Source organism: Capsicum annuum, chromosome 4 (genome assembly GCF_002878395.1).
Source record: "Capsicum annuum cultivar UCD-10X-F1 chromosome 4, UCD10Xv1.1, whole genome shotgun sequence".
NCBI lineage: Eukaryota > Viridiplantae > Streptophyta > Magnoliopsida > Solanales > Solanaceae > Capsicum > Capsicum annuum.
The window spans coordinates 113,496,053-113,515,019 of record NC_061114.1 but is presented as its reverse complement, the minus strand read 5'-3'; the positions used below and the strand labels follow the sequence as shown (position 1 = coordinate 113,515,019).

Here is an 18,967-nt window from a genome sequence, read left to right as displayed (position 1 = left end):
TATCTGACAGTCCTAAAATTTGAAGAACTATCTGAGTTCTTTTATTGAGACTGAGACTGAGAATGTGACTGAGACTGTGGCTGAGACTGTGGCTGAGACTGTGGGAGGTAATCAGCTAACGGACATACCCAGGAACTGAACTAGTAGGGTCCACCCTGTAACCCCAGCTGGAAGGGTGTCAATACCATACCATGAGTAAAGACCTGCTGTAAGTATACCTTCGCTGACAGGGAGCTCTTCCGTCAACCCCTCCTAGTAGGTAACCCAAATGAGATGCATATATATATCCCTAAACGTGCAGGGTACATCTCAACCTACGCTGTCTACGTAGTTCTAGAATACAAGGATTGCTTCTAAGGATCACACCCTCCACTGAATAACAGGTGAGTCCCCATTCTTAGGTTCACTTTGTGCTGAATCCTACTCCCAACTGAATAGACAATGAACAAATTAACTAAACTAAACTAATTTAACTGAACTGAACTAATTAACTGATGGTATCATTTAGCAGAGCTAAAACTGAATTTACTGAGTTTCATTGACCGACGAAATGTTACTGAGATCTAAAGACTGACTGAGAGTACTCAAGTTACTGAGACTTACTGGGATCACAGAGGTTACAGAACTACTGAGATTACTGAGATTTCCTGAGTCAAATGACTGACTGAGTTCTATAGATCGTGAATTGTCTGAGAGTATCGTGAAAACATGACATGGCTCTAGGCACATAGCTAAGTTGTCGGGTACAAGTACCCCTAGGACTCGATGGAAAGAAACTGACATAGCGTGACTTACATGAACACATGACCAACAACACAATTCATAATTTATATATTGAATCACTTCATCAAATATGTGATATGGATAAACTTGTACATACATGGTTATTTCATGATATCATACTAGTTGGACATTGTTCCTTCATCTAGGCATTTAATCAAACACATGGTAGGCATAGCATATGTAGACAACATTATATAACAATTAATCATCATGATTCCTCTCTAATTTCCTCATCCTTAGGTTTATTCATAGGTTCACATGAATATACATCTATACAAATCAATCCACATAAAATTGATCACCCAACATGGATTTGAATTCAATTGATCATTCTCAACATAAAAAACTCAAACCCAACATGAAATTCATAAAGAAATCCATAAACATAAACTTAGAAAAGAGATTCTTGGGCTTTATGGATGAAAGGAGTCCATGAATGAACACTACGCATACCTTAGTTCATGATTTTGTGAAGATTGACCGTGAAACCTTTTAGAAATTAAATCCCCAATAGAAACCCTAGCTTGTTCTTAAGAGAAACTCGAGAGAAACTAGTATATTTTGGATAAAATATTCTTGAATCATGTGTTATTGGGTATATATAGGGGTGGGAAATGACCCTATTAACCCTAGATGCGTCTTTAACTTTTGAAAAAATTTCTCAATTTTCATTCTTGGCATAACGCACCACTATCGCGCTAAGTTACTAGAAAGTGATAAATGAGAAAAAGCATGGTGGCGCGACACAGAGCTATTGCATTTCCACCTTATTTTCATCCTGAAATTTTGGCGCGACGCGCCACTATCGCGGAGCAACAATGGAAATTGACAATTTCCATTTGAGCTATCCCTGCATCGCACTGAAGGCTCGGGTGATACACTGTCTCACTAAAAAGGCTCTAACTCTTCACCCAGGTGTCAGATTTGGGCAAATTTGGTATCGATGGAAAGCTTATTGAATTTTACACATGAAAAAAAGTGAAAATCTTGAAAATACCACATGTACAAAAGTAGATTCATCTTTCAAAGAAAGCTTCTAATATTCTTGGGAAACTTTTCAAGATAGAAAAAGTACGAGGTATTATAATATTTCCTGTTGAAAACATTCATCCTCGAATGAGACTGAGTGAGGGAAAGAATACAAAATGATGTACATACTGAAAATGACTGGATGGAAAATGATTTCATGGATAACATGACTGATGGCTAAATATAACATACTAAACATGCATATCTAATGCATGACTGATAAGCAAAATTCATGCATATTTGATGCATGGATAATTGACTCGTGAATACATGATTGAATGTTCTGATGAACTAAATTTCTTACAGTGAGAATACATGTCTGGTGCATGATTACATAATTGAACTGGTATATGAATGCATGACTGAATATGCTAGAGTACTTACTACCAAGTTTGTAATGGGGATCTGAGCATGAACTGAATACCAAGTTTGTAATGGTAGTTTGAACATGGAACTGAGTAAGTTTAAGAAAACTATTATGTGACTAAAAGGCGTTGATAACCCCATGATTATACTAGAAGTATGTATGAATGGGGACCTGATAACATAACTGAGTCTGGTCTGATACGTGACATACGAACTGAACATCATGAACGAAACTGAGCCTCTGAATACTTGGCCCAAAGCTGAGGTTGGTACTTTGAGGGTCAACTTATGAGTAACCTCTACTCTAAATTGGATTCTTTTCAAGAAGAAAGAATGAGATATTCTTGTCATAAAAGTTTAGGGGTTTATAGCGTATCTCTCCCTTGGAATACTAGGTTCCTTAAGAAATACTGGCTCGGCTGAGTTGCTGAAGAAAACTGAGGCAATGCACAAGGCACCTAGGAACTGAGTCGTAACTAATTATCTAAAATCTATGACTGAGGCATGATACATAAACTGAGATGAGCTTGTACTTATCTGATTGGTTTATCTTAGAATGATTACATCCTTTCATAAGATTTTGGCTAGAGCGCATAGCTGGGGACATGGAAACCAAACTGTATGAATTTATTTGTATAAGATAGCTAAGTAAGAAGATCATAACTTGATTAAGATTTGGTAAGATGAGTTGAGGCCTACGAACACCATTTAAGATGAAATGACTAATCCTCTTGCACTGCAACTAAGACTACTGAAAAGATTCACGTGGGTGCTGAGCATGAATGCATAACCATACTGATTTGTCTAATTAACTAAAGGACTGATAGCTGAATACTGAGTCTGTAGGACGAAACTGCACTTAGTCTTGAATAACTAAACTGCAACTGCAGAGCATTATGTATAGGAGATAAGGATTGACTGAGTAACATGATGTAACAGGGCATGGATTTTTGAAAACTGTATTACCTCAAGAATGCTAGGCTAAGCATCTAATATGATTGGGAACATTCAATAAACTAAGGTATTGAGGTACTGCTGACTGAGTAATCAATAAATTATAACATTGTCAAGCTATCATGAAACTGGACTAAATTTCTGATAACTGACGTTTAGACTAGTGCTGAAGTATTTGATTCTGGGATTGAATGCTGGTTATAAAAACTGAACACTGAAACTGTAACTGAGATGGTAACTGAATTTGAATAGATGCATGATGAGGACTAATATAGATAAAGGATCTGAACGTATACTTACGCTCTATACTTTCCCCAACTTATAAATACAACCTCTTGCTAGCCATTTACTTGTACGCTACTAGAGCATTCAAGCCTATCATCATAACTAGACCTTCGTGTAAAGCAAGCATGAAATTCCTGTTTAATTATTAAAAAATAAATACAAAGTCATTTAAGTATTAAAACATTTATAATAATTAATGTTAAATTTACTTGACGTTTTATATGAGGCCCATTTAATTTTTTCGCAACTATTTAATTATTATAAGTTATTTTTATATTAGAAAATTAATAATATTTAATAAAAAATTAAAATAGATATTTATGACATGTTTGCTTCAGTTGTTTCACCCATAATTTGACTGTATCACCCATAATTAATTATTATAAGTCATTTAAATATTAAAAAATTATAAGTCATCTAAGTATTAAAAAATTAATAACAGTTAATGTTAAATTTACTTGACGTTTTATATGAAACTCATTTAATTTTTTTCGCAAGTATTTTTTATAGTAATTTTGTTGTATCACTTCTAATTAGACATGTCTGTTTCATTGTTTCAATCTTGATTTTACAATGTCACTCCTAATTAATTATTAGCGAAAAAGATACTCTATAACACCTTTTAAAGCAAATTGCCCAAGTTTGAAAACTTTTCAAAAAGTGGCCAGTCGGATATACTATTTTCGGTTTATAGTCATTTCTTAATTTGGGTCATTTTGGCCTACGTAGTCCATATACAATACAGATACAGTCTATATACAATACTGACACAGTATTCAATTTGGGCAATTCGACCCTTTTAAAAATATTTTAATTTTTTTTTGGCTACAAATTTTTTAACTAATTAGATATTCTGCTTTTTTTTATTGTTTAAAAATAATAATTAAATTATATAAAAATGATATAATTGTTAAATAAAATATGTATCTATATAAAATATATGTATAGAAATTGTATAGTTCTATTAAATATGTATATGTATAAAATATATATAAAAAATATATAGAAAGTGTATGAAAATTATATAATTGTTGTATAAAATGTGTAAGAATAATGTACAGTTACTGTATAAATTGTGTGTCAAAATTGTAAAATTTTCATATAGAATATTTATATGTTAAGATATATATAGAAACTGTATAGAAGGTATGTAGAAACGGTATAGAAGAAGTCATAATTTGAAATAGCTAGAAAGTAAAATTTAAATTTCATAGCCGCTTTCGGGCCATTCCTTTTTCTCTTTTGAAAAACACGAAACATATACTAACCACCCAAACCAATTCCAGTGTAAATCATTCGGCATTTCCCAATGGCGTCGCTGCTCCAATACCGGTCCCCTGCTCTCTCATTCTACACAATCTCTTCTTCGTCCCTCCGACGAAGCAGCTTCTCATCTTTCTCTCGCCGATACAAACTCCCTGTTGTCCAATCGAAGATCCTTGAGATCTTCATGCCCGCTCTCAGCTCTACCATGACTGAAGGCAAGATTGTCTCCTGGGTTAAGTCCGAGGGTGACCTTCTGTCTAAAGGAGAATCTGTCGTCGTTTGTCGAATCTGATAAAGCTGACATGGACGTTGAGACATTCTACGATGGCATTCTTGCTGCTATTGTTGCTGAAACTAAAGAAGAAATTGCCTAAGCCAAAGCTAAAGACAAAGGCCAATCTGTAGTTACACCTTCTCCTGCTACTACTGATTCTGCTCCCAAAGTGTCTCCTCCTCAGGCAGCCGCTACTTCTGGGCCCAGAAAGATAATTGCTACTCCTTATGCAAAGAAGTTGGCAAAGCAGCATAAAGTTGACATCAACAAAATGATTGGGACGGGTCCATTTGAACGGATTACTCCAGACGTTGTCGAGAAAGCCTCAGGAATTACACCTAACCCATCTAAGAGCATCCCTGTAGCTAATGGAGTAGCTGCTCCAACTCCGGTTGCCTCCAAAAAAGCTTCTCCAACTAGCTTTCCTGAGATTCCAGGGTCCACAGCTGTTCCTTTCACCACAATGCAAGCTGCAGTATCAAAAAATATGATGGAGAGCCTATCTGTTCCCACATTCCGTGTTGGATATTCAGTTAATACAAACGCCCTTGATGCTTTGTATGACAAGGTAAGTTGATCTAATTTGAGCCCTTCAAATGCTTTGGTCTTAATTCCATCGCCTATTTGCATTTCAATTCTGGTGCTTGACAAAATTCAATGAATAACAGGTTAAGCCAAAAGGCGTTACAATGACTGCACCGTTAGCTAAAGCTGCAGCAATGGCCCTGGCTCAACATCCACTTGTAAATGCAACCTGTAAATACGGAAAGAGCTTTACTTATAATAGCAGTATAAATATTGCTGTTGCTGTGGCAATTAATGGTGGATTGATCACCCCAGTGCTTCAGGATGCTGACAAGCTAGCAACACCCAAATTCACTTTTTCTAAATTAAGCAGCTTCTCTTCTCATGGGTTGGTTTAATTCAACAGTGAGCTGGAGAAATATCTGAAATTTACTGATAATGTGTATGTTTTGTTACCTTGGTGTAGTTGGATCTTTATCTGTTATCTCTAAAATGAAAGGAATTGGTAGACAAGTCTAGGGCTAAGCAACTTCAGCCACATGAGTACAATTCAGGTAATAATTTGTTTCATTTGATCTTTTTGTTATTAAGTTTGTACCTCGACGGCTGCATCATCTGCTGTGGTCTTTGGGCACTGAAATACGGGTTTTCTATTCAGGAAATTTCAAATTGTCCAACTTAGGCATGTTTAGTTTGGACAGATTTGATGCTATTCTTCCTCCAGGCCAGGTTAAACTAGATATAGCCTTTCTTCTATTTCTGATTACAAGTCATTCTTATTCCGATATAGCAACCATTTTGAAACTGGGATAATATTCAGGGGACTATTATGGCTGTTGGAGTGTCAAAACCTACTGTTGTCGCTGATGCTGAAGGCTTCTTCTGTGTCAAAAATAAGATGCTGGTATGTCTTGTATCCGGTTCCTCTGTTTAAGCGGTTGAAAGTGCTAGTTTGAATTTAAAATTAAAGTATTGAAGTTAAACTATGAAAACCCTTTATCTTTGTCCTTCTATTTTGGTCGGGTTAGAGACTGTTTAGTTGGAGATGGATAACACAAACAAATTTTTTCTTTTTTTTATCAAGTAAGAAAGTGTCATTAATGGGCATCAAGAAGATGCAAAAGTACAAAACAAGGGTTGACCTCCATTACACAAGGAATCTAAGCTAGTATCTTTTTCTGTTGATCTAGAACTGGATTTTTAAATCTTTTGCGGTGTTAGTATCTCGAGGTTCGTAGTGATAACCTGGTGTATCTGATGATGGAGTTATTTACTTGGTTCAAATTAATACTGTGAGAATTAATGGAGAAAATATTATTGAAATTGTGTGTCTACATAATTACACCGAGATCCTATTTATAGACACTATAGTACAATCCTTTTCCAAGTAGGATTTTGCATATGCTATTCCTATTTCTACTCACATTCTAACACTTCCCCTTAAGCTGGTTCATACAAATCATATGTACCTAGTTTGTTACAAATGTAATTAATATGAGGACCGGTGAGGGACTTGGTGATGATATCCGCAAGTTGATCGCTTCACTTCACAAATTTTGTAATAATATCTCCTGAGAGTATCTTTTCTCTGACAAAGTGACAATTAATCTCTTATGTGTTTAGTCCTCTCATAAAACAGTGGATTTGATGTGATATGAAGGGCTGCTTGATTATCATACAGAAGTTCCATCTTATCGGTTTCTCCAAACTTTAATTCTCTCAGCAACTGTTTGATCCAAACTAGCTCACAAGTTGCTATAGCCATTGCTCGATATTCTGCTTCTGCACTAGATCGAGCAACCACACTCTGTTTCTTACTCTTCCAAGACACCAAATTACCTCCTACTAAAGCACAATATTTGGAGGTAGAACGCCTATCAGAGGGTGATCCTGCCCAATCAACATCTTTGTATCCAATGATATACTCATGACCTCGATCCTCAAAAAGTAGTCCTTTACTTGGAGCAAACTTTATATATTGCAGAATACGAACAACTGCATCCCAATGATTATCAAAAGGGGAAGTCATAAACTGACTTACAATACTCATAAGAAAGGATATGTCAGGTCTAGTCATGGTGAGATAATTCAACTTTCCAACCAATTGCTTGTACCTTTCAGGATCACTGAGTGGCCCCCGGCCCCCCTGTCCTGGTAGAAGTTTGGCATTTGGATGCATAGGAGTGTCAATGGGTCTACATCCCATCATTCTTGTCTCCTCAAGAATGTCTAAAGCATACTTGCGTTGAAAATAACAATACCTGATCTGGACTGAGCAATCTCAATACCTAGAAAATATTTTAGTCTGCCGAGGTCTTTGGTCTGAAAATGCAGAAAGAGATGTTGCTTCAATTTAGAGATACCATCTTCATCATTACCGATGGTAACGATATCATCAACATAAACAACCAGATAAATACACAAATTTTCTTGAGAATGTCGATAAAACATTGAGTGATCAACTCTACTACGAATCATGCCAAACTGTTGACTTACTATGTTGAATTTTCCAAACCAAGCTCGAGGAAACTGTTTCAGACCATAGAGTGACCTGCGCAATCGACATACAAGGCTACTAGACTCCCCCTGAGCAACAAAACTAGGTGGTTGCTCCATATAGACTTCTTCCTTAAGATCACTATGCAGAAAAGCATTCTTAATATCCAACTGATAAAGAGGCCAATGACGAACGACAACAATGGATAGGAAAAGATGGACAAATGCTATTTTAGCCACTGGAGAAATCACTATAATCAAGCCCAAATATTTATGTGTATCCTTTGGCAACAAGGCGAGCCTTAAGCGATCAACCTAACCGTTTGGACCAATTTTGACTGCATAAACCCAATGGCAACCAACAGTAGGTTTACCTGTAGGAAGGGAAACAAGCTCCCAAGTATCACTTGCATGTAAAGCAGACATCTCATCTATCATAGCTTGCTTCCATCCTGAATGAGAAAGTGCTTCACCTATAGTCTTAGGTATGGAAATAGACGACAAAGATGATACAAAGGCATAATGGGGTGATGATAAACGATGATAACTCAAGAAAGTATAGTGTGGGTTAGCATTACGAGTGGAACACATACTTTTTTGAAGTGCAATTGATTGGCTAGAAGAAGGCAAGTCCGCAGTAGGAGTAGCGTCCGACGGATGCCATGAATCATCTGGGACTAATGGTGGACGCGGACGATGATGATAAGTCAGAAGTGGTGGCACAGTAGCTGGAGACGTAGAAGTAACTGTTGATTCCTTAAAGGTTGGTTCGGGTAAGTTTGGAGATGTGGGTAATACCAAGGATGGTGTGGGTAAGACTGGAGATACGGGTAAAATCTCAGAGATATCAGGATGATCAGAAGATATTTACTAAGGTCGGGATTCATAAAAGGTGACATCGGCGGACATAAAGTAGCGTCGAAGATCTGGTGAATAACAATGATACCCTTTTAGAACTCGAGAGTAACCAAGTAAGACACACTTGAGAGCACGAGGGGCTAATTTATCTTTTCCAGAGGCGATGTTATGGACAAAACATGTGCTCCCAAAGACACTGAGGGGGGATAGAGTAGAGATGTGAATGTTGAAACAATATAGAATGAGGAACCTTATTCTGAAGGCAAGATGATGGCATTCTATTAATTAGATAACAAGATGTGAGGACTGCATCGCCCCAAAATTGCAGCTGAACATGGGATTCAATGAGAAGAGTGCTAGCAGTCTTAAGAAGATGCCTATTTTTTCTTTCTGCTATACCATTCTGCTGAGGGGTGTACAGATAAGATGTCTGGTGAATAATTCCTTGATGAGTCATAAACTCCTGAAACTGAGAGGATAAGTATTCTATGGTATTGTCACTATGAAAAGTACGAATAGAAACACCAAACTGAGTTTGTATTTCAGCACAAAAACTTTTGAATATAGAAAGTATCTCAGAATGATCTTACATTAAGAAAACCCAAGTACATCTTGAAAAATCATCAATGAAACTAACAAAATAACGAAAACCTAAAGGTGAACTGACTCTACCTGGACCCCAAACATCAGAATGTACTAATGAGAAAATAGACTCTGAACGACTCTCAATACTACGTGGGAAAGTAGCACGGGTGTGTTTCCCAAGTTAACATGACTCACAATCTAATGTGGATAAACTAGACAAACTAGGCACCATCTTTTGCAGCTTGGATAAACTCCAAACATTTGTGAATTAGGTTTGGAGGGTCTGTAATAGAGCATGTTGTGAAGAAATTTGAAGAGGTAAGGTAAGATGGTAAAGGCCTTGTGATTCATGTCCTGCGCCAATCGTCTGTCCCGTACTGCAGTCCTGCATTAGAAAAGAGTCATAAAAAAAAGTTATGCTACAATTAAGGGCACGTGTCAAACGACTAATAGATGCAAGATTAAAAGGACAACCAGGGACATAAAAAACAGAGTCTAGAGTGACAGAAGATAGGGGTTTGGCTTGTCCAATTTCTTTTGGTTTTGTTCGGATCCCATTGGCTAAAGTAATAGCAGGAAGAGATTATGAATAAATAATATCAGACAAAAGTGATTTGTTACCAGAAATATGATCAAAAGCACCTGAGTCTACAACCCATGATCCAGGAGTACTAGATTGTGAAACACAAGCAAAAGGATTACCTCAGGCTGGGAAACTGAGGCTACTTGTGGAGATGTCTGCTTACTTGCTCTATACTGGAAGAACTCCTCATATTCTGTTTGGGCAATATGAGTATTATTAGATGGTCGATTAGGCTGTGGAGATGTCTGCTTACTTGCTCGATTCCGAAGGAACTCATTATATTCCTTTACAGCAGCAGGATCATAACTGGGTGGTGGACCATGCAAACTATGACGTATATTCTGAGTGTGTCCAACTTTATGGCAATAATTATACTTCGATCGATATTTTCTAGAATGACCTCCTCCTCGCCGATTTTTCATAGGCTGATATGTTCGTTTTTCTATGGTTTGAGATGCAGGAACAGAAGAGTCAACAGTAGATGATGAAACTACTTTGTGACTGGGAGCGCGGTAAGACGAAGTAGACGAGAGAATAACTCATCAATTGTAGGAACCGTAGGACTAGCTAAAATCTGATCACATACATCATCATGGTCAGTAGAAACTCCAGCAAGTGTAAGAGCTAAAAACATCTGTTTGTTCTATTATTGTTTTTCTACATACGTAGTGACGGGCATTAATGTATCAAATTCCTCCATGACTGCTTGTACTTGTCCCAAGTAAGTAGACATATCAAATTCCTGTTTTTTGAAGTTGGTCATTCGAGCTATCACATCATAAAAATGAGATATGTCATTAGTGTATAAAGCATGAGCCTTTTCCCAAACTAAATAGCACGTCTGGAATGGACGAAACAAAGGCATCAACTTGGAATCAATAGATCGCCATAAGAGACTACATAATTGAGCGTCAATTTTCTCCCATTGCTCTTTAGCTTTCACATCTTACGCTAGACTTTCCCTTTTCATCTACCACACTAGCCTTGTTCGTTAAGTGATCTTGGACACCTTGACCTTTGCACCCTAACTCAACCGAGGAAGCCCAGGCTAAATAATTTGAACTTCTCATTAAAGGTTCGGAAGTGATCATAGTGCTTGAACTTCTAATTCCAGTATTTTTGGAGCCAAAAATATCATGTCCGAAAGACATCTTGGGAATTTAACTTGAAAACCCCAAGAAATGGTTGCCACTGGAAACAAAAAACAGAAGACAGTAACCAAAAATATTATGAAGTCACCGGAATTTAGGTTCCGGTAATCGAAATCTGGAAAAGAATATATGGTCAGAGTAAGAATAGATCGGCGACCCCAATAGAAGAAAGAAAAACTCAAAAATTTGACCGGAGACTGTCTTACGCGCCGGCGCGTGAAGTAGATCTCTTCGGAATTTTGGGATTCCGGTTGGCGCATGGCGGCGCGTGGATGGTACTTTTCAGGCGATTTTAGTTGGGTTTTAGTTGCCTGATCTTTCTGATCCTGTTGGTGGTGTTGTATTTTTCACAGAACCCACAAAATTAAATTTGAAAAAAAAGTCACCGTTATTGACCTGATTGAGTTATTATTATTATTTTTTTCTGATGTTTCTCACCAATTCTCTGATACCATGTGAGAATTAATGGAGAAAAATTGTGTGTCTACATAATTACACCGAGACCCTATTTATAGACACTATAGTACAATCCTTTTCCAAGTGGGATTTTACATATACTATTCATATTTCTACTCATGTTCTAACAAACACTAATTGGGATTTTTTATTGTAGGACTCTTGTTTGCTCTCACATTTCAGCTGCTTTGACTGGGCTACAAGAATAAAAAGAATGTTACTGCTAAGTTGTTGATGCCAGTTAATAAGAATGGCATGAAAACTGAGATGCATGTCCTGAGAATTTGTCGTCACAAATGTAGTTGTGAAGCCTTCTATGAACGCACATTAAGTGCTGATGAGCCCTCCTGATCAGATGATCATTTCTTGGGTGGATGGGTAGTACTTAACTTGGTTCTAGTATATGTAATATTGTTCTGATTGTTTCTTTCTTGTGCCTCACGATCGGATTAGTTCCACCCATGTGTGGTTGGGTGGTAGTCCTTGGTCATAATTTATTTATGAGTTTCTTCTTTCACATTTTCTGCAACAAAAACTACACCTCAATCCTAGATTAGCTAGTGTTAGGTATGTGGATCCTTAACATTTAATTTGTTCTACTCGTATCTATCTTGCAACTTTTGTTTTGTTCCAATACTTAATATGTTTTAGCATTATAGGGAGAAGAAGACAAAAATTGTCCCTCATCTTTGGTAGTAGGTTCAAAATAGTCCTTTAAGTATCACTTGAGCAGTTTGGCACTTTAAATTTGTGGAAGGATATTTGGCATGAGGAGGGCAAGCTAGAAACCTTGTTTCAGATATTCATTCTCTAGAGCCACATCAACAGAAGTCCATTGCTAATCACTAGTCTCCTCAAGGGTGGAACTTCATTTTAGAAGACAATTGAATGATTGGGAGATCCAGGGAGCAACAGATTTTTTCAATACCATTGGACAGTTTAATGGTCAGGTGGGGGGTCATGATACTTTACGATGGAAGGGTAACAAAAAGGGTATATTTAAGGTGAACAGTGCTTATAACTGGACGAATCCACCCAACCAATCTCCAAGTCATTGACCATGGAAAGGAATCTGGAAAACCAAAATTCCACACAAATTGGCTTGCTTTGTATGGTTATTAGCTAAGGAAGAAATACTGACCCAAGACAACCTAATGAGGAAAGGGATCACATTATGTTCTAGATATTCTTTTGTGGGGAAAGTGCTGAGAAAGTTAGCAATCTTTTTGCCCATTGCGAAGCTACTAGCCATCCGTGGTAGTGGTAGTGTTATGGACTCCGTACACTCTACCCTCCCCAGACCCCACTTTGTGGGATTACACTGGGTATGTTGTTGTTGTGAAGTTACTAGCCAGCTTTGGACTATTCTTGAATCTCAAGGGCATGTCTTGGGCAATGCCCGACAAGATTACAGAAGCAATTCAAAGCTAGAAGAAGCAGAACTACAATCCAAGAGCAGAGATTGATAGAGAATTATCCCTGCTCGCATCACTGCTCAGTGTTCAGGAATATGCTCGCATGTCACATAATTCGATAATGCTAAGCGATGCGAGCCCCTCTTGCTACATGTGGCTGATGCAATCCAACCTTACAGAAATGGGTGCATGAGGGACTATCCAATATAAAAGAAGAATCAATATCCTGAAATATTAAGAAGAAAAAATTCAACTAGCTGTATAGTAAAGAAAGTGTTGGCTGCTTGGGAAGACTTGTCCACCAAATCTGAGAAAGATAGAGTATGGAGATGGTTTCATGCTGAAACAGGATAATAAGAAAATAATCTAAGGTTCCTAGTGTTCTCTAATGGAAAATGCAGAGGATGAAAAAGAAAAGGCTGTAACACTCTTTGATATTGAGGAAAACCTAGATATAACTACACTGCTAGGAAGATAAAAGAGCTTGCTGGTGTGTTGATAGACTTTGTATAGGAATTAATTGCTGAGAAGAAAGTAAAGAATCAAGAACATCAGTTGATTGCCTTAACTCTTTAGATATCTGAGACTAAAAAAATGGTTACTAAATTGAATTCTGAAAATTTGAATTGCGTAAGTCAACTGAAGAAGGTAAATGATTTAGATGGTAAAGGGAAGAAGGAAACCTCAATACTTCGGATTGATCTTGAGGAGTAATTAAAGGATTTACAAAAACACCTTATGTTCTATTGTTTAGCTAAACTCACAGGATCTCAAAGAGGCTGTCTTTTTTTAAATCTAACTTGTTCCCTGTTTACCCCCTTCAATCATATCATATATTGAGCATTACTTTCTACAATACCCACTTTGTGGTAGTGATGGCCAGTAGTGGTGAAACTCGCATATAACATTGGTTGTGGTAAACTCTTGGCGGAACTTTTCTTTCATTTAGAGAGGTACTTTCATATGGTATGGCTGTAACGCCCCAGAAAATGGGTCCCGAAGCGTCACACGGTGCTTGAGGCTACGAGCAGCCCTAAGCTAACTCTTTGAGCCATTTTCATTCAGTTCAACACAAATCAACGGGGTTTCCATAAATAACCCTTAAATATCAACAGAGTAATCATCATCCAAGAATAAAAGAATTTTAGAAAGATAACAAAATATGACTTATTAGTCAACTCCGAACATCTATACTAGTCTGACAAGCCTCTAAGAAAATCAATAAAACCAGCGAGCCATTGAGACATGCCCCAACTGACTTATACTCAGTTATCAAATGTAAACAATTTCGTGAAACCAACATCAGACATCACGTCCTCGGAACATGAGGACTTACCACAATAGAGGATGTAGAACAGTGTGCCCGAAGAATCACTGTCAAACCTGGAACGGAGCACCTGAACCTACATTCTGAGAAAATGCAGCCCACATCCGAAGATATGGGTTAGTACTATGGAACGGAACCGAGTATATGGGGGTGTATGCAGTTGTATAAACATCATCATCATAAATATTTATAAGAAATATGCAGGATGTATGAAAGACTCACATAGCCCGAAGAAAATCATCATAATCATGAGAGGATGAAATAAGTACAATAACACATGTGAGTCATTATATAATTTATCAATCACTTTCAGTTCATCAAGAATATCAATTCTCATAATGTAAATATCATTTAAATCTTTCGAAAGAATAACTTTCACAATTTCACTTTCAAATCACTTCACCATTCACCATAGACACAAGGAAACACACACACACTGGGAGATCCTATAACAGACATAAACCATGTGAGATACATGGAGTCCAACGTACAACCCACGTTAGGGAGAGCCGTCCTATCCTTGCCATCGGAGTAGGACTATCGATATCAAATCCACACAAACTAGTGATCACTATATAAATCAGCCTCAGACTCACTCCTATGAGGGCACGTAGTTCTAGGGAAGTATGGTCGCTTTATACCTCCCACTCGATGCTAAAGATTTCTCTCGGACTTAGCTCAGATCATTTCAAAGACAATCCACAACAAAACAATTTCAGTAATATATAAATATACATCAGGAGCCATCGTGCTTCCCATCTATCAAAATCAACCACGTTGTGGATTTCTTTCACACTCGAGTTCAAAACAACTCCATTAAGACCAAAAGGTCAAATCATTCAAAATATCTCAAATAGTCAACATCAACGTGCTTATAACACACTTTCTCAAAAAAACACAATTTTCTATGGGGATTCACCACACAAATATCAAAATCATGATAAATATTGTTCAAGCTTCATGCTTTATATCTCCACACATGTAAATTCATCTTTCAAAATCATAAACATCAAGATATCATAATAATCATCATAAGATATGGGTTCATACTTTCATTTCGTAAAAATCAAATAAAAATCATGCCTTTGTAAAGAAAATTACTTTTGGGCACAAGAACGAAAGAGAGTTCTTGTTGAAAAATTCCACATACCTTGAATGATGAACTTTAGATCGATACTCGTTTTTGAGATGTTAATCGTGCCTTTGAATGATGGTTCTTGGAGTTCTTGAACTAGGAATTTGGAATCTTAAATAAATTTGCAGAATTAATGGTGAACTTTGGAGGTTCTTGAAGTTCTTGAACTAGGAACTTGGAATCTTGAATAAATTTGTAGAATTAATGGTGAACTTTGGAGGTTTTTGAAGTTGGATGTAGGAAGGAGCTTAGGGTTTTCTTTTTGAGGGAATTTGATGAAATATTACATATAATGCTTCTAATAGGCTTTAATATAGAGTTTCGACGGATTTTGGGTTAGGGGGAATGACCAAAACGCCCCTAAAAATCAAATAATTCTTGAATCTGTCCTTTGGTGAACTGTTTTGATAGTCTGAATTAGATCAACCATAACGTTTTACTCCGATATCCAAATTGGATGAAACCAATTTCATTAGAAAGAGGACTCTCATATCATTCCGTAGATATATAGTATCTCACCCAGATCATTGTGTACGAGGAGTTATGATCGTTTGAAGTTGACCTAAAAATTTGCTTTTGATAGGTTGAAGTAGATCGACCATAACTTTTTGCTTCGATGGACAAATTGGATGAAATCAATTTCATTGGAAAGAGGACTCGTAGAGCTTTCCGTTGATATATAGTAGATCACCCAGATCGTTATGTAAAAGGAGTTATGATCATTTAAAGTTGGAGAAAAAATATGCCAGGCCTCAGTACTTTTTCTTGCACGTTTTACTGTTCGCTACTATTCACGATTCGATCGGAATGTTCATAACTCGTCGCTCGGGTGTCCGTTTTGGATGATCCACATATCGTTGGAAAGATTATTCGATACTCTATGCAATGGTGGGTCATAATCTAAGACATTCCGCACGAAAAATTTATAATTCATTCTAGAAGATAGAACCCAACACGTTTACGCACAAAATTTTAACGAAAAATTTCCTGGGGTATTACAATGGCATTCCCATAACATTTCTCAATTTGGGTCATAGTATCTTTTGTTTATGTATTACATATTCTTCTATCTTTTTGTTCTTTTGAAATGTGGAGTTTAGATAGTTGAATTTTCTTCGGCTAGACATTGTAGTCTTGTCTAGTTTCAAGGGCCGATTATCCTCAATTTTTGAAGGTTGGGATTGATCCTAAGGTTAGCTTTAGACGATTTCTTTTGATATCGTAGTGTCCGGCTAACTTGCACACACTTGGGCTTGGGCTTATTCAACTGGGTAACCTACTATCTTCGACCAACATATACACTAGGGTGGGACAACTCTGTCCATCAAGACTTGGACAGATGAGATGAAATCACCTTGCTTTCGCTTGATATGAGACCTTGTGGTTCTCATTCCACTTATTGACTGCTAAGTCATTGACTACTAAGTCATGCACTTGGATGCTCTTTAGACAAATTTCTTGGTCATAAAAAATAGTCGTATTGAATTTCACTTGAAACTCAATACTATATTTACATAAAGCTAGAAGATAAGCATTGTAACCTTTATTGGTTCACTGATCTACATGCATCATCGGGCAATTTATTAATTGGTTATCCCTTGAGCTTGCCCTTTTCTTGCACCTTTTTGGATGACCTCTATATCTCTGCCTCTCCAATGTGAGTTCTTGTCCACTTCTATGCTGGCTCAAACCTTTTGTTTGATTGAAAGAGTGTTTAACTACTGATGTTGTAATTAATCATGTACAATCATTCGAAGTTTATCTAGTGAATCCATGCTTTAAAGATTTATCAAAAGTTCTCACTATAAGATATTTTGCACGGACCTTGTTACGTTATACAGGTGAATGTAACGGTAGATCACCGGATTATTTATGGTGCTGATTTGGCTGCCTTCCTTCAAACATTTTCAAAGATTATTGAGAATCCAGAGAGCTTGACAATGTAGATTTAGCATTTATAATGACGGGAGATGGCAAACTGTTTGCAGCCAAGACATGCCAGTATGTTGTCGCAATCAATAGTTTCTGGCGATGTTCTGCTATGTTGTATTAAAACTTTGCTTGTTTTGCCAAGTGGGCTTGAAAATTGTGGAATGAAACAACAATTTTTTTTCCTTTTACTGATTTTTTTTGGATTCTTTTAATCTTTGCAAATTCAAACTATTTAACAAATTTAGCAGGCGTTTGGCAGTGAAAACCAAATTTTTTTGGAGTTGGAATTTGATTTGTGTTTGGCCATACTTTTTTGAAAGATTTTCTTGCACTTGTAGAAAGACAAAAAGTGAAAGTGAGATGAGAAAAAGTGAAAACAACTTGAGGGTTGTTTTCACTTTTCCAGATACAACTTCAAGTTGTATTTGAATTTTTTATTGTCAAACATTATTTTTTTGGTTAAAGTGAAATAATTTCTCACGAAAAAGTAAATATTTCACATGGCCAAATGGAGCCTTAGGATCTCCGTCTAAACTCGATTAAAGCTCATAGAGGGATCTTCTTTGCCCTCTGATATTGATATCTCCTTTTTTTTTGGTAACTAAATATGTTGTATTAATCATCAAATGTGAGAACACCGAAAGGTACCACAACTTTAAGTGGGAGAAGCTATAAAGGGATAAATGAGTTTGTCAATTAAGTTGGGTCTTTCAAATTTTAAAATTGGGTAAAAGTGAAATATCTTTTTAGCTTTTTATTTTTATATTTTTACCTTAACAATTTATAAAAGTTGTCTCAATCACCATAGAAGTCCCAACAACTACTCCAACAACTAAAGAAGTTAATCGACAATTGTGCAAAATTGTTGGACAATTTGAATAGTTGTCGGGTCAACTAATGTTGTCAAACAGCTGTACACAATTGTTTGAAGGACTTGAACCCTTCTAACTTGCTTTATATTGTGGGATTCGCTAGCCCCTTTAATTAATTAGAGACTTGAGGAATTCTTGCCTCATTTTTCCGCTTTTAAGGGTATCACACCTTGCTTTCTCTAGCTAATGTCTTGTCCTCTCCTATCCAAATGATTTGATAGCCTTTATTTGTCACAATTCAATTTCTTAGATCATAATCTAGCTAATGTCTTATCCTCTCCTATCCATATGATTTTAGCGCCTCTATTTGTCACGATTCGATTTCTCAAGGTGATAACACTTACCCTAATCAACCAGTAGGTAAGCAAATCCATAGGTTGGAGCAAGAAGTAACAAATAATCAAGAGAAAAGAAGAAACCAATGGAAAATGAATTCAATAAAGAGACTAATATAAAGAAGTAACCCCATAACCTGGTGAAAGTGTAAGAGTTTCTAACAAACATGAGTACAAGGTAAGCATATTACATATATAAAAAAATTATGTTCGAAATGCAAAATAAATACCAGTCCAACAATTGAGGGAAAGTAGGAACAACTACTGACATCAAGAGTTCACCCCTAATCTCCGATAATGATGCATACTTCATTGGCGAGAACTCATACTATGATCTGCA

General features: G+C 36.7%; 1 pseudogene; it reads left to right on the top strand.

The window, feature by feature from the left end:
• The first annotated feature begins 4,713 nt into the window (after nucleotides 1-4,713).
• LOC107869668 lies at nucleotides 4,714-17,707 on the top strand (annotated as a pseudogene).
• The last annotated feature ends 1,260 nt before the right edge of the window (nucleotides 17,708-18,967 follow it).